Source organism: Bubalus bubalis, chromosome 1, assembly GCF_019923935.1.
Source record: "Bubalus bubalis isolate 160015118507 breed Murrah chromosome 1, NDDB_SH_1, whole genome shotgun sequence".
Taxonomy (NCBI): Eukaryota; Metazoa; Chordata; class Mammalia; order Artiodactyla; family Bovidae; genus Bubalus; species Bubalus bubalis.
The window spans coordinates 105174961-105192589 of record NC_059157.1 but is presented as its reverse complement, the minus strand read 5'-3'; the positions used below and the strand labels follow the sequence as shown (position 1 = coordinate 105192589).

Sequence of the window (17629 nt, the reverse complement as noted above, 5' to 3'; positions counted from 1 at the left end):
AATCCCTCATATATTAATGTTGAATTATCTTTTTATTGCACTTTGTCAAAAATTGCAGATGTAGAGTTTGGAAAGATTGTTCTGGATCTAGTGCTACAGCTAACTAGTTGTATGATCTTAGGCATGTTACATGATCTGTTTGGATCTCTACCTTCGCTTCCTTCATCTTCACGGTCTCTTTCTGTTCTGTGAGTGTGGTTTTTTGATACTTAAGTCTTTATTTATCTTCAGGTAATGTGACTAGATGTGATGTGCAGAGGGGCACAGGAAAGAGTATATGTAAAATATTTGTTTTTGCCTTTTACTTTCAGCCGTGGATAAAAGTTTCATTTTAATGATACTTGCTTTTAAATATAGTATAATAGTGCAAGTTTAAGAGCCACAATATTAAGTACTGATAATCTTTTATAGTTGGTAACTATAATAAGTCTATTAGTTTACATAAATTTTTACCAGCTCACCTTCACTCAAGTAGATATATTGGTAATATAATTTATAAACATGATTCTTTGCATTTCACTCTGTATAAGTTGCTTAAGTGGAGAAAGGTAATAACAGAAAATTATCTCAGTCATTTTCTAATTCTGTAAAATATATGGATAGATAGATATATTTGAATAAAGAAGATTAACTTGGTTTCTGTGCTATTTTAAAGTAAACCATAAATAAACTGAGTAATGAGGGGCCATCTCCATATCGACCTTATAAAACTGGTAATTCTTAACTGCTGCATTTGATCTTTGATTCTACATTGTACCCACCCAGGGATAGATTTACACAGGAAGGACAGTAAGATAGACTAAGGAAGTTGACTCGATTTTGATGAAGAATAGTGGGAAGAACTTGTGTTAGAAAAGCCTTTGCAACTATTGTGCTGTCATATACAGAAACAAATTGCACACAATTTTTGTGTACCTACTTGTAGGTATTTGTTTAATGATGACCTTAAAGTTTTCATTTAGAATTTCATTCTCGGTTTCTTTTTGATTGACTCATACTCCTTTGGCTAGTCTGAGTGTTAATGAGAGGCTCAAAACCATCAAACCCTTTGCCTGTTCACAAATGGAAGCAGCTATCTGGAGAAAGCTATATAATTCTTGGTTCGTCTCCCTCTCATACACCTATCCATAACTGTTGATATTCTTGGTACTGCTCTTAACATTTTATAAATTACCTAATAGAATATACAATAAACTCAACAATGTATTAGGCAATGCTAAGCCATTTTGGGGGGCTTCCCCGGTAGCTTAGCAGTAAAGAATCCACCTACAGTGCAGGAGACACAGGAGATGCGGGTTCAATCTTGGGTTGGGAAGATCTCTTGGAGGAGTGCATGGCAACCCACTCTAGTATTCCTGCCTGGAGAATCCCCTGGACAAATAGGAGCCTGGCGGGCTACATAGGGTTGCAAAGAGTTGGATACAACTGAAGCAAATGAACACCGAAGCTATTTGGGAGAAATGAAAAAATTTAAATCAACCATAGTGCAGAAAAGGTGCTATGAATACTTCAATGCATGCAAATAAGGGGGAAAATGAGAGATATTTAGAAAGGAGGCTTATAATAGAAGTTAACTGAAACCCAGCCCATGTACTGAGGAATTAATGTAGACCCTTTCCTAATGACATTGGTACCAAAAGTACTAGCAAGCTTATTGATTGTAAGCATAGTGAGAAGAAAACAAAACACATTCTGTTCTTGTACTAAACAATGATAACAATAACAACTACAATAGCCAACATTTATGAGCACTTACTCAGTACCAGACATTGGTTATATCTGCATATTTTGAGAGAGACACTGTTATTATGTCATTTTTAAAGATAAACTAAAGCTCAGGAAGGTTAAGTAACTTCTTAAAAGTCACAGAATATAACAGGTGGAAATGCAAACTCAAGTCCAACTCCAGAAAATCTAAGGTCTTAATCACTCCTCATCATGCCCCTTATGGGACCATTTTCACTGAATACCCGCCCTGATTAGTACTGGTAATTTTATTTCAAGAAAGACATAGTGGATTTGGAGAAGGTTCCAGAGAAGGGCACAATGTGAAAGAGCTGTAAGTTGGAGGAATGTTTGCTGTGCTAAAGTTTGTTTTTAAATTAACTTTTCAGTCTAGAAGTACAGATCCTGAGAGGGAGTTTGTCTGAAGGTTTTAACAGTGGATGGACCTGGTGGCTGCTGCCTGATTTGTTCGGATGCAGCATTGGAGCTGGGTAACATATAAAAGCAGATGGAAAAAAATGAGTAGGAGCAAGTCAAAGGAAGCATTAGACACTGGGAGTACTGGGAAGGCAGAGGTCAAAAAGGAGACCTCAATTGATCAGGTTGAGGAACCAAGAACTGGGATCATACAGAAAAATAAGGGTGACACAAAATAGAAACATATTGAAAACTTTGGTCAATCCTACTGACTTTGGAAGGCACCAAAGTTTTTGTTGTTTGAACCCCTATATTTGTTTCAGAACCAACAACTGGCTTAAATAGGGGCCACCTAGAGTTTGGGATACAAAGGCTGCTATGGTTTTGGCACAAAAAGCATGATCATCAATACTAACTTAAAATTAGCCAGTAAATTTAGATGCAGTACCAAGAAATGCAATTTAGCACAAAAGCCTATAGGGTAAATCTGAGAATAGCTGTCATTTATTGAGTACCTACCATGTGCCCCTCAATTCTGAAATCACTATTTCTGAAGGGCATTTATAGTACAAGTTTTTGTCTGCTGTCCAGTTTTTAAATATAAGAAAACACCTGTTAGCTTTGCTGAGGATTTGATGAGTAAAACAAATTAAATTATAGCCTAATTTTACTTCATTTCATTTTGTAATTTAGCTTATGATGTCTCCTCTTCCCATATTCATGGAGCCTGCCTCTAGCAGACTTAAGGTGGAATAGAGTCTAGACTCCTCTAAGTAACAGTAACTTTTCCTTCATTTGTTGCTATACCAAGTTGCTATACCAAAAGAAAGGTTTAATTTTATTTGATAGGATGACTGCATTTCTATTGGAATAATAGGTTCAAATGATCAGTGCAGGCAAAGTTAATATACATGAGTTTGGATTATATTTATGATTGCCCATGAGTTAGTGAAAAGGGAATTATATAAACTTTTACAGTGATGTTTTTTAATTTAAAATAATTTTAATGACATCAAACCAAATACAGATAGGTATACCTGAATGCATACTCACCCTTATTCTACAAGGCACTGGAGACTTCAAAAGTTTTTAAGAGGTAATATTCATTGTTGAGCTATATTACATATAGATGGTGGGGCAGACTCAATGAATAATGGAAGAGCTACACTATCACATATGTGTCTTTAGTTTTCCTTATGACAATATCTCTGATATTTTCTTCAGACTCATTTCTGATGCATTAAGAAATATACTACAATATGCATTTGTATGTTTCTAATACAATATACTGTGAAGTTAGAAAGATAATCAACATTCAGTTTATGTGTGACATCTTTCCCCTTCAAGTTTATCATTCAAGTTTGTCATTGGTACTCTTTTGTTCTTGTTCTTTTGACATCCTGTAGTACCTGGTCTTTTCAACAACTATGTTGTTTGCATCTTACTTTCCCTTTATATTATCTGACCCTTAGAGAAATACCTTTGAAAATTCAGCCTCTCAGTAATCTTTCTTCTAGCAAAGGTTTGAGAACAAGGCAATATTATGATGAAGGCGTGATTTGAGCTGAAAAATGAACAGGATTCCAGACCTTTCTGATTCAGGTATTTCAGCAGTTGTTACAAAGTGAATTGCCAGAGTTTATAAAACCCCCAAATAAATGATTGTTCTTTTTCTGTAATTTCATGTCGTGTATACCTGTTTCTATTATTTGTGTAATGATCAATTTTATTATACAGAATTGGATGCATCCATTCTTTGACATTCATCACCTGGAAAGATAGCATTCACATTTATACTACACTGAACTGCAGATCCTTAAGGGCAGTACCATATTTTATTAATCTGTGAAGCCTTCGTGCTTAGCACAGTCCCTGGCACATTGGAGGATTCAATGTTGATTAGACTCTTTCGTAACTTTCCTGAAAGATTACCTTGATCCTTGCTTACCAGGCTATCATTCCTTATTTTCTGTTGACTGGTTCAAATTTAGCATTGTTCCAGTTGTTATTACCTAATATAGGCTTTCTCTGTACTTTTCTAAGACCCAAATATTTTTACACATGCACATGCTTTTCTATCCTTTTAGATACTTAATGAAATTCTGTCATGGCAGAAGTTCCAATAAAAAATTGTATTTACCGTGATTCAGAAAAGAAATATATCAGATATGGCCCATCAATGGTAAAGCAAATCTACTACAATCAATTCAGGATATTGTATTGAATAGAGTACACAGAATTACATTACCTAGTGATTCAAGGATGAAATCCAAATTTCATATCCTATATGATTCCTATCTGGATAGTAGAACAAACAGTCCAGAGTATTTTTTTACACTTAATAGACTGTAATGAGATTTTTAGCATTTTATATGAGCTTCCCAATTCTTAAAAAAACATAAGTTCATAAAATTTCACACACTTATAGAACAGAGCTTTAGATTATTTTACCTTATTATGTTTAGAAGTCTAGTTCAGTGAAACACTTTAATGTTCTTGATGTTATATCCTTAGCTCTCCTAGAAAGCAAAAAAGGTAATTGGGCTATGAACAATATGGAGGGTAGTGTCATATAAGCCATTGTGTAGGATGGATGTTTAATTCCTATATAACAACTGACCTGCTTTTTCTTGTTTATAAGACTTGCTAGTTGGACAGTAGGAGACTTAACATGACTGGACGAAGTTGTAGTTTGTCTTTCTACTAACTGAAACAGCAGCACATTGATTTGTTGTTTCCAAAACAAAAGATAATTATGTCCTAGAATAATTAAAACTGGGATTTCATTAAAGTGTACTTCAAATGATTAATAGCTGTAGTGTTTTTTTTTTTTTTTTTGAATTTGTACCTAAGAACATAAAGAGAGTTTATTGCCATTTTTATATATTCAAGAGTGTACTTTGTGAGAGAAGTATTGATTCTTGGGAATAATTATAACAAAGTCCCAGATAACTCCAGATTCATATGTGCCCCCCACCCCCTGCCACCAATATTTTTAAAATTAAGGATTCAGAGAACAACTTGACCTAGGTATGGCAATTTTCTCCTTCACTGCCAGTTCCTGACTTTTGGTATCAAATCGCTGCTGAGATCTGTGAACAATTGCCATGACACCTGGGACAGAGAAAAACTGCTTTGAAGGTTTTTTTCCTTCAGCTGGGCAAGCAACTAGAGAACAGTACTGGAGTTCAGGGATAAAGATCAGAAAACAGTAGACACTGTAACCAAGAGTTTGGGCTTCAGAGGCCTGTGAACCACAATGAGAAAAGGTTAATTTTTGCCTGTTTTATATATCCAAGTCTCTCCAGCTATCTAAAAAGTCAAAGTAGCTGAGTGCACTGGCTGAGTTTTCTCTGTCCCTGAGGCTGAAAGAAAATTCAGAAATAAGGCAACAGTGATCTACCTCCTCATGACCTGGCAGGGAATTGGTAGACTGTCTACATTTCTTTTCTCCAAGTGTTAACACTTTTGCCATTTAGGATACTCCAACAACAAAATCAGAGCTCCAGTGAGATATCAATAAAAAATAATCCTTTTTATTTTATTTTTAAACTTTACAATATTGTATTAGTTTTGCCAAATATCGAAATGAATCCGCCACAGGTATACATGTGTTCCCATCCTGAACCCTCCTCCTTCCTCCCTCCCCATACCATCCCTCTGGGTCGTCCCAGTGCACCAGCCCCAAGCATCCAGTATCGTGCATTGAACCTGGACTGGTGACTCGTTTCATACATGATATTATACATGTTTCAATGCCATTCTCCCAAATCTTCCCACCCTTTCCCTCTCCCACAGAGTCCATAAGACTGATCTGTACATCAGTGTCTCTTTTGCTGTCTCATACACAGGGTTATTGTTACCATCTTTCTAAATTCCATATATATGCGTTAGTATACTGTATTGGTGTTTTTCTTTCTGGCTTACTTCACTCTGTATAATAGGCTTCAGTTTCGTCCACCTCATTAGAACTGATTCAAATGTATTCTTTTTAATGGCTGAGTAATGTTCCATTGTGTATATGTACCACAGCTTTCTTATCCATTCATCTGCTGATGGACATCTAGGTTGCTTCCATGTCCTCGCTAAGGACCTAATAGTAAGGGAGAGAGGAAGATCAGGCAGGAAAATTAGGAGTACATACTCTAAGCAACTAGTAATGTTGGCAAAAATAAATGAAACCTGAATTTTGAAATATAGCAAGAGCACTTAAGGAAATACAAATACAGATCAAAGAAGAATTTCAGATACTAAGACAAACATATCTCAGTTGAGCTACTTGGTGGAAAAATCAGAAGAGAACATGATCACTGTTGAAGTGTGAATCAGTGAACTGAAAGACCAAGTATGAGGTATCAAAGTACATAGCACAGAAATAAAACATGAAGAAAATCTTGATGAGACTCCAAGGATGAGTCTTGGAGGATAGTTTAGAAATCAAAATGCAAATAATAGGAATTACAGAGGGAGAAATAAGAACAGATAGAGGAGAGGTATAATTAAATAATAGAAGAAAATTTCTTTGTGTTTAAGAAATATCAGAGTCTGTGAATTGAAAGGGTTTATTGATTTATGGTCTTGATTGAAAGACAAGGCACACTTAGCATGTCCTGATAAAGGTTCTGAACTCTCAAAATAAATTGAAACATAAATTCCCAAGTAGAAAGAACAAGTTTCTCCTATACAGGGGTAAAATATTAAAGTATCATAGAACTTTGTATCTCTAACACAGGAAGCAAGAAGATAGTGGAATGACATTAATGGACTGCAAAAAGAAAAACTACATGCCAAGAATTTCAGTGCCCAGAAAGTTGTCATTTGCTAGTCAAGGTGAAAGAAATGCATTTAGGGAAAACTAAAAACTCAGAACACAGAATTATTATTCCTTATGCAAGACCTGAGAATAAATTATAAGCAAACAACAAATGAACCAGGGCATAGATTTCCAGATGAAAAGCAAAAGAAATAGTGGTGAATAATGAACATTTATTTATAATTGTGTGAGTGTGTGTTGTGTGAATAATTTCATTTAAGAGATAAAGATAGATGGCTTGTTGTTGCTCAGTCTCCCAGTTGTGTCTGACTCCACAATCCCATGGACTGCAGCACGCCAGGCCTTCTTGTCCCTCACCATCTCCCAAAGTTTGCCCAAGTTCATGTCCATTGCATCAGTGATACCATCTAGCCATCTCATCTGCTGATGCCCTCTTCTCCCTCAATGTTTCCCAGCATCAGGGACTTCTCCAGTGAGTTGGCAGTTGTATCAGGTGACCAAAATACTGAGCTTCAGCATCAGTCCTTCCAGTGAATATTCAGGGTTGATCTCCCTTAAGATTGACTGGTTTGATTGCCTTGTTCTCCAGCGGACTTTCAGGAGCCTTCTCCAGCACCACAGTTCAAAGACATCAGTTCTTTGGCATTCTGCCTTTACGATGCAGCTCTCACAACCATACGTGACCACTGGGAAGACCATAGCCTTGACTATACGGACCTTTGTTGGCAGAGTAATGTCTCTGCTTTTCAACACATTGTCTAGGTTTGTCATACTTTTCCTGCCAAGAAGCAATTGTCTTCTGATTTCATGGCTGCAGTCACAATCTGCAGTGATTTTAGAGCCCAAGAAGAGAAAATCTGTCACTACTTCCACCTTTCCCCCTTTTATTTGCCATGAAGTAATGGGGCTGGATACCATAATCTTAGTTTTTTTAGTAATTTAGGCCAGCTTTTTCTCTCTCCTCCTTCACCCTCATCAAGAGGCTCTTTAGTTCCTCTTTGCTTTCTGCCATTAGAGTGGTATCATCTGCACTTCTGAGCTTGTTGATGTTTCTCCCACCTATCTTGATTCCAGCTTGTAATTCATCCAGCCCAGCATTTCTCATAATGTGCTCAGCGTATAGTTTAAATAAACAGGGTGGCAACAGACAGCCCTGTCATACACCTCAATTCTGAACCAAACAGTTGTTCATAAAAGGTTCTAACTGTTGCTTCTTGACCCACATTAGATTCTCAGAAGATAAGTAAGATGGTCTGGTATCCCCATCTCTCTAAGAGCTTTCCACAGTTTGTTATCCACACAGTCAAAGGCTTTAGTGTAGTTGATGAAACAGGTAGATGTTTTTCAGAAATTCCTTTCCTTTCTCTATGATCGAATATGCTAGCGAATTTGATCTGTTTGGCAATTTGATCTCTGTTTCCTCTGCCTTTTCTAAACCTAGGTTGAACTTCAGGAAGTTCTTGGTTTTCATAATGCTGAAGCCTAGCTTGCAAGGTTTTAAGCATGACCTTACTAGCAAGGGAAATGATTGCAATTGTTTGATGGTTACCCTTCTTGGGAATTACTAGATAATAGTAATGAAATAGACAATTTCAGGCTTTTGAAATAAGCATCATATTTATATAAAGAAAAGTTTTAATGTGCTAAACTGATCAAAACTTAATTGATAGAGGGAGTAAACAAGAGAAATGTAAAAAGAGGGTGAAAATGAGTGGTAGGAGATAAGAAGAAAGGAAATGAAGAGGAAGAAAAGTGAGGATATCCTGAACATGTTATTTATTTAGGAGAAAGAGTTGGGGAATAGAACCTCTTACTTAAGTAGAGAAAGGGAAGATTAGCATGATAGAACATCCTTTAGAACTTTCCTAGCAGCAAGGAAAAAAATGCAGAGCCATTTGTTTAAGCAAAAAAAAAAATCCAGAAAAGGGAACTAAGAGAACAACAATGTAGGATAAGAAATAAATATAATTGGAAGATACAATATTAAGCACATTGTTATATTTACTGTAATGGACTAAATTCTTCCATTAAAAAAGATGTTAGATTAAATTTAAAAAAAAAGCCACTCAGATTTTATTACAAGAATACCTATGTCAAAATTATAAAGAAATGTTGTTTGTAAAGTGGTGAACATAAAAAATATCACAAATTCAAACAAAAAGAAAATAGGAAAATGTAAGTTGACAGCATTGTTATCAAAAGGGGCACTATAAGGATAAAAGGCACAGTTCATGAAGAAAAAAGCAACATAAATATGTATAGAGCATGTTTATTTATAGTAGACAAATATGTACAGTAAAAACTATTGGAAAGATCTAGCCAGCTCTGTTAAATATCTGTGAACAACAATTAAGAGAAATTGAATAATATAACTCCAAAACAATATATTTATAGAATATGATATTCTTTCAGTTCAGTTCAGTGGCTCAGTTGTGACCGACTCTTTGCGACCCCATGAACCGCAGCACGCCAGCCCTCCCTGTCCATCACCAACTCCTGGAGTGCACCCAAACCCATGTCCTTTGAGTCGGTGATGTCATCCAACCATCTCATCCTCTATTCTTCCCTTCTCCTCCTGCCCTCAATCTTTCCCAGCATCAGGGTCTTTTCCAGTGAGTCAGCTCTTCGCATCAGGTGGCCAAAGTATTGGAGTTTCAGCTTCAGCATCAGTCCTTCCAATGAACACTCAGGACTGATCTCCTTTTTTTTTTTTTAATTTAATTTTATTTTTAAACCTGAAACACTGTATTAGTTTTGCCAGACATCAAAACGAATCTGCCACAGGTATACATGTGCTCCCCATCCTGAACCCTCCTCCCTCCTCCCTCCCCACACCATCCCTCTGGGTCATCCCAGTGCACCAGCCCCAAGCATCCAGTATCGTGCATTGAACCTGGACTGGCAGCTCGTTTCATACATGATATTACACATGTTTCAATGCCATTCTCCCAAATCTTCCCACCCTCTCCCTCTCCAACCGAGTCCATAAGACTGTTCTATACATCAGTGTCTCTTTTGCTGTCTCGTACACAGGATTATTGTTACCATCTTTCTAAAATCCATATATATGCGTTAGTATACTGTATTGGTGTTTTTCTTTCTGGCTTACTTCACTCTGTATAATAGGCTCCAGTTTCATCCACCTCATTAGAACTGATTCAAATGTGTTCTTTTTAATGGCTGAGTAGTACTCCATTGTGTATATGTACCACAGCTTTCTTATCCATTCATCTGCTGATGGACATCTAGGTTGCTTCCATGTCCTGGCTATTATAAACAGTGCTGCGATGAACATTGGGGTACACGTGTCTCTTTCCCTTCTGGTTTCCTCAGTGTGTATGCCCAGCAGTGAGATTGCTGGATCATAAGGCAGTTCTATTTTCAGTTTTTTAAGGAATCTCCACACTGTTCTCCATAGTGGCTGTACTAGTTTGCATTCCCACCAACAGTGTAAGAGGGTTCCTTATTCTCCACATCCTCTCCAGCATTTATTGCTTGTAGACTTTTGGATCGCAGCCATTCTGACTGGTGTGAAATGGTATCTCATAGTGGTTTTGATTTGCATTTCTCTGATAATGAATGATGATGAGCATCTTTTCATGTGTTTGTTAGCCATCTGTATGTCTTCTTTGGAGAAATGTCTATTTAGTCCTTTGGCCCATTTTTTGATTCAGTCATTTATGTTTCTGGAGTTTAGCTGTAGGAGTTGCTTGTATATTTTTGAGATTAGTTGTTTGTCAGTTGCTTCATTTGCTGTTATTTTCTCCCATTCTGAAGGCTGCCTTTTCACCTTGCTAATAGTTTCCTTTTATGTGCAGAAGCTTTTAAGTTTAATTAGGTCCCATTTGTTTATTTTTGCTTTTATTTGCAATATTCTGGGAGGTGGGTCATAGAGGATCCTGCTGTGATGTATGTCGGAGAGTGTTTTGCCTATGTTCTCCTCTAGGAGTTTTATAGTTTCTGGTCTTACGTTGAGATCTTTAATCCATTTTGAGTTTATTTTTGTGTATGGTGTTAGAAAGTGTTCTAGTTTCATTCTTTTACAAGTGGTTGACCAGATTTCCCAGCACCACTTGTTAAACAGGTTGTCTTTAATCCATTGTATATTCTTGCCTCCTTTGTCAAAGATAAGGTGTCCATATGTGCGTGGATTTATCTCTGGGCTTTCTATTTTGTTCCATTGATCTATATTTCTGTCTTTGTACCAGTACCATACTGTCTTGATAACTGTGGCTTTGTAGTAGAGCCTGAAGTCAGGTAGGTTGATTCCTCCAGTTCCATTCTTCTTTCTCAAGATAGCTTTGGCTATTCAAGGTTTTTTGTATTTCCATACAAATTGTGAAATTATTTGTTCTAGCTCTGTGAAGAATACCGTTGATAGCTTGATAGGGATTGCATTGAATCTATAGATTGCTTTGGGTAGTATACTCATTTTCAGTATATTGATTCTTCCAATCCATGAACATGGCGTATTTCTCCATCTATTTGTGTCCTCTTTGATTTCTTTCACCAGTGTTTTATAGTTTTCTATATATAGGTCTTTAGTTTCTTTAGGTAGATATATTCCTAAGTATTTTATTCTTTCCCTTGCAATGGTGAATGGAATTGTTTTCTTAATTTCTCTTTCTGTTTTCTCATTATTAGTGTATAGGAATGCAAGGGATTTCTGTGTGTTGATTTTATATCCTGCAACTTTACTATAGTCATTGATTAGTTCTAGTAATTTTCTGGTGGAGTCTTTAGGGTTTTCTATGTAGAGGATCATGTCATCTGCAAATGGAATCACAGATAAATAGCCTGGAGACAAGGATTGAGAAGATGCAAGAAGGGTTTAACAAGGACCTAGAAGAAATAAAAAAGTCAAAATATAATGAATAATGCAATAAATGAAATTAAAAACACTCTGGAGGCAACAAATAGTAGAATAACAGAGGCAGAAAATAGGATTAGTGAATTAGAAGATAGAATGGTAGAAATAAATGAATCAGAGAGGATAAAAGAAAAACGAATTAAAAGAAATGAGGACAATCTCAGAGACCTCCAGGACAATATTAAGCGCTACAACATTCGAATCATAGGGGTCTCAGAAGAAGAAGACAAAAAGAAAGACCATGAGAAAATACTTGAGGAGATAATAGTTGAAAACTTCCATAAAATGGGGAAGGAAACAATCACCCAAGTCCAAGAAACCCAGAGAGTCCCAAACAGGATAAACCCAAGGCGAAACACCCCAAGACACATATTAATCAAATTAACAAAGATCAAACACAAAGAACAAATATTAAAAGCAGCAAGGGAAAAACAACAAATAACACACAAGGGAATTCCCATAAGGATAACAGCTGATCTTTCAATAGAAACTCTTCAAGCCAGGAGGGAATGGCAAGACATACTTAAAGTGATGAAAGAAAATAACCTACAGCCCAGATTATTGTACCCAGCAAGGATCTCATTCAAATATGAAGGAGAAATCAAAAGCTTTTCAGACAAGCAAAAGCTGAGAGAATTCTGCACCACCAAACCAGCTCTCCAACAAATACTAAAGGATCTTCTCTAGGCAGGAAACACAAAAATGGTGTATAAATTCAAACCCAAAACAATAAAGTAAATGGCAACGGGATCATACTTATCAGTAATTAGCTTAAACGTAAATGGGTTGAATGCCCCAACCAAAAGACAAAGACTGGCTGAATGGATACAAAAACAAGACCCCTACATATGTTGTCTACAAGAGACCCACCTCAAAACAGGGGACACATACAGCCTGAAAGTGAAGGGCTGGAAAAAGATTTTCCATGCAAATAGGGACCAAAAGAAAGCAGGAGTAGCAATACTCGTATCAGATAAAATAGACTTTAAAACAAAGGCTGTGAAAAGAGACAAAGAAGGTCACTACATAATGATCAAAGGATCAATCCAAGAAGAAGATATAACAATTACAAATATATATGCACCCAACACGGGAGCACCACAATATGTAAGACAAATGCTAACAAGTATGAAAGGAGAAATTAACAATAACACAATAATAGTGGGAGACTTTAATACCCCACTCACACCTATGGATAGATCAACTAAACAGAAAATTAACAAGGAAACACAAACTTTAAACGATACAATAGACCAGTTAGACCTAATTGATATCTATAGGACATTTCATCCCAAAACAATGAATTTCACCTTTTTCTCAAGCGCACATGGAACCTTCTCCAGGATAGATCACATCCTGGGCCATAAATCTAGCCTTGGTAAATTCAAAAAAATAGAAATCATTCCAAGCATCTTTTCTGACCACAATGCAGTAAGATTAGATCTCAATTACAAGAGAAAAACTATTAAAAATTCCAACATATGGAGGCTGAACAACACGCTGCTGAATAACTAACAAATCACAGAAGAAATCAAAAAAGAAATCAAAATTTGCATAGAAACGAATGAAAATGAAAACACAACAACCCAAAACCTGTGGGACACTTTAAAAGCATTCCTAAGGGGAAGGTTCATAGCAATACAGGCATATATCAAGAAACAAGAAAAAAGTCAAATAAATAACCCAACTCTACACCTAAAGCAACTAGAAAAGGAAGAAATGAAGAACCCCAGGGTTAGTAAAAGGAAAGAAATCTTAAAAATTAGAGCAGAAATAAATGCAAAAGAAACAAAAGAGACCATAGCAAAAATCAACAAAGCCAAAAGCTGGTTCTTTGAAAGGATAAATAAAATTGACAAACCATTAGCCAGACTCATCAAGAAACAAAGGGAGAAAAATCAAATCAATAAAATTAGAAATGAAAATGGAGAGATCACAACAGACAACACAGAAATACAAAGGATCATAAGAGACTACTATCAACAATTATATGCCAATAAGATGGACAACGTGGAAGAAATGGACAAATTCTTAGAAAAGTACAACTTTCAAAAACTCGACCAGGAAGAAATAGAAAATCTTAACAGACCCATCACAAGCACGGAAATTGAAACTATAATCAAAAATCTTCCAGCAAACAAAAGCCCAGGTCCAGACAGCTTCACAGCTGAATTCTACCAAAAATTTAGAGAGGAGCTAACACCTATCCTGCTCAAACTCTTCCAGAAAATTGCAGAGGAAGGTAAACTTCCAAACTCATTCTATGAGGCCACCATCACCCTAATACCAAAACCTGACAAAGATCCCACAAAAAAAGAAAACTACAGGCCAATATCACTGATAAACATAGATGCAAAAATCCTTAACAAAATTCTAGCAATCAGAATCCAACAACACATTAAAAAGATCCTACACCATGACCAAGTGGGCTTTATCCCAGGGATGCAAGGATTCTTCAATATCCGCAAATCAATCAATGTAATACACCACATTAACAAATTGAAAAATAAAAACCATATGATTATCTCAATAGATGCAGAGAAAGCCTTTGACAAAATTCAACATCCATTTATGATAAAAACTCTACAGAAAGCAGGAATAGAAGGAACATACCTCAACATAATAAAAGCTATGTATGACAAACCCACAGCAAACATTATCCTCAATGGTGAAAAATTGAAAGCATTTCCTCTAAAGTCAGGAACAAGACAAGGGTGCCCACTTTCACCATTACTATTCAACATAGTATTGGAAGTTTTGGCCACAGCAATCAGAGCAGAAAAAGAAATAAAAGGAATCCAAATTGGAAAAGAAGAAGTAAAACTCTCACTATTTGCTGATCTCCTTTAGGATGGACTGGTTGGATCTCCTTGCAGTCCAAGGGACTCTCAAGAGTCTTCTCCACCACCACAGTTCAAAAGCATCAATTCTTCGGCGCTCAGCTTTCTTCACAGTCCAACTCTCACATCCATACATGACCACTGGAAAAACCATAGCCTTGACTAGCCGGACCTTTGTTGGCAAAGTAATGTCTCTGCTTTTTAATATGCTATGTAGCTTGGTCATAACTTTTCTTCCAAGGAATAAGCGTCTTTTAATTTCATGGCTGCAATCACCATCTGCAGTGATTTTGGAGCCCAGAAAAATAAAGTCTGACAGTGTTTCCAGTGTTTCCCCATCTATTTGCCATGAAGTAATGGGACCGGCAGAGAAGGCAGTGGCACCCCACTCCAGTACTCTTGCCTGGAAAATCCCATGGACGGAGGAGCCTGGTAGGCTGCAGCCCATGGTGTCGCTAAGAGTGGGACACGACTGAGCGACTTCACTTTCACTTTTCCCTTTCATGCATTGGAGAAGGAAATCGCAACCCACTCCAGTGTTCTTGCCTGGAGAATCCCAGGGATGGGGGAGCCTGGTGGGCTGCTGTCTATGGCGTTGCAGAGGGTCGGACACGACTGATGTGACTTAGCAGCAGCAGCAGCTGCAATGGGACCGGATGCCATGATCTTAGTTTTCTGAATGTTGAGCTTTAAGCCAACTTTTTCACTTTCCTCTTTCACTTTCATCAAGAGGCTCTTTGGTTCTTCTTCTTCACTTTCTGCCATAAGGGTGGTGTCATCTGCATATCTGAGGTTATTGATATTTCTCCTGGAAATCCTGATTCCAGCTTGTGCTTCCTCCAGCCCAGCATTTCTCATGATGTACTCTGCATTTAAGTTAAATAACCAGAGTGACAATATACAGCCTTGATGTATTCCTTTTCCTCTTTGGAACCAGTCTGTTGTTCCATGTCCTGTTCTAACTGTTGCTTCCTGACCTGCATACAGATTTCTCAAGAGGCAGGTCAGGTGGTCTGGTATTCCCATCTCTTGAAGAATTTTCCACAGTTTATTGTGAGCCACACAGTCTAAGGCTTTGGCATAGTCAATAAAGCAAAAAGATATTTTCCTGGAACTCTCTTGCTTTTTCCATGATCCAGGGATGTTGGCAATTTGATCTCTGGTTCCTCTGCCTTTTCTAAAACCAGCTTGAACATCTGGAAGTTTATGGTTCACGTACTGCTGAAGCCTGGCTTGGAGAATTTTAAGCATTACTTTACTAGCATGTGAGATGAGTGCAATTGTGCTGTAGTTTAAGCATTCTTTGGCATTGCCTTTCTTTGGGATTGGAATGAAAACTGACCTTTTCCAGTCCTGTGGCCACTGCTGAGTTTTCCAAATTTGTTGGTGTATTGAGTGCAGCACTTTCACAGCATCATCTTTCAGGATTTGAAAGAGCTCAACTGGAATTTCATCACCTCTACTAGCTTTGTTCGTAGTGATGCTTCGTAAGGCCCACTTGACTTCACATTCCTGATGTCTGGCTCTAGGTGAGTGATCACACCATCGTGATTATCTGGGTCATGAAGATTTTTTTGTACAGTTCTTCTGTGTATTCTTGCCACCGCTTCTTAATACCTTCTACTTCTGTTAGATCCCTACCATTTCTGTCCTTTATTGAGCCCATCTTTACATAAAATATTCTCTTGGTATCTCCAATTTTCTTGAAGAGATCTCTAGTCTTTCCCATTCTATTGTTTTCCACTATTTCTTTGCACCGATCACTGAAGAAGGCTTTCTTTTCTCTCCTTGCTATTCTTTGGAACTCTGCATTCAAATGGGTATATCTTTCCTTTTGTCCTTTGCTTTTTGCTTCTCTTCCTTTCACAGCTATTTGTAAAGCCTGCTCAGACATCCATTTTGCTTTTTTGCATTTCTTTTTCTTGGGGATGATCTTGATTCCTGTCTCCTCTCTCCTGACAGGAGGTTCTCGTGTCACGAACCTCTGTCCATAGTGCATCAAGCACTCTGTTTATCAGATCTAATCCCTTAAATCTATTTCTCACTTCCACTGTATAGTCATAAGGCATTTGATTTAGGTCATACCTGAATGGTCTAGTGGTTTTCTTCACTTTCTTCAATTTCAGTCTGAATTTGGCAATAAAGAATTCATGGTCTGAGTCACAGTCAGCTCCCAGTCTTGTTTTTTGCTGACTGTATAGGGCTTCTCCATCTTTGGCTGCAAAGAATATAATCAATCTGATTTCGGTGTCGACCATCTGGTGATGTCCATGTGTAGAGTTTTCTCTTGTGTTGTTGGAAGAGGGTGTTTGCTATGACCAGTGTGTTCTCTTGACAAAACTCTATTAGCCTTTGCCCTGATTCATTTTGTACTCCAAGGCCAAATTTGCCTGTTACTCCAGGTGTTTCTTGACTTCCTACTTTTACATTCCAGTCCTCTATAATGGAAAGAACATCTTTTGGGTGTGTAAGTTCTAGAAGGTCTTGTAGGTCTTCATAGAACCATTCAACTTCAGCTTCTTCAGCGTTACTGGTTGGGGCATAGGCTTGGATTACGGTGATATTGAATGGTTTGCTTTGGAAATGAGCAGAGGTTATTTTGTTGTTTTTGAGATTGCATCCAAGTACTGCATTTCGGACTCTTTTATTGATTCTGATGGCTACTCCATTTTTTCTAAGGGATTCCTGCCCGTAGTAGTAGATATAATGGTCATCTGAGTTAAATTCACTCTTTCCAGTCCATCTTAGTTTGCTGATTCCTAGAATGTTGATGTGCACTCTGCTTATCTCCTGTTTGACCACTTCCAATTTGCCTTGATTCATCAGCCTAACATTCCAGGTTCCTATGCAATATTGCTCTTTATAGCATCGAACTTTGCTTCTATCACCAGTCCCATCCACAACTGTGTGTTTTTTTGGCTTTAGCTCCATCCCTTCATTCTTTCTGGAGTTATTTCTCCACTGATCTCCAGTAGCATAGTGGGCACCTACGACCTGGGGAGT

General features: G+C 37.3%; 1 protein-coding gene across 2 annotated transcripts in view; it reads left to right on the top strand.

The window, feature by feature from the left end:
• The window catches only part of ZBTB20 (zinc finger and BTB domain containing 20), an 869399-nt gene that overhangs the window by 6492 nt on the left and 845278 nt on the right, over window positions 1-17629 (top strand). The gene's annotated exons all lie outside the window — the stretch shown is intronic.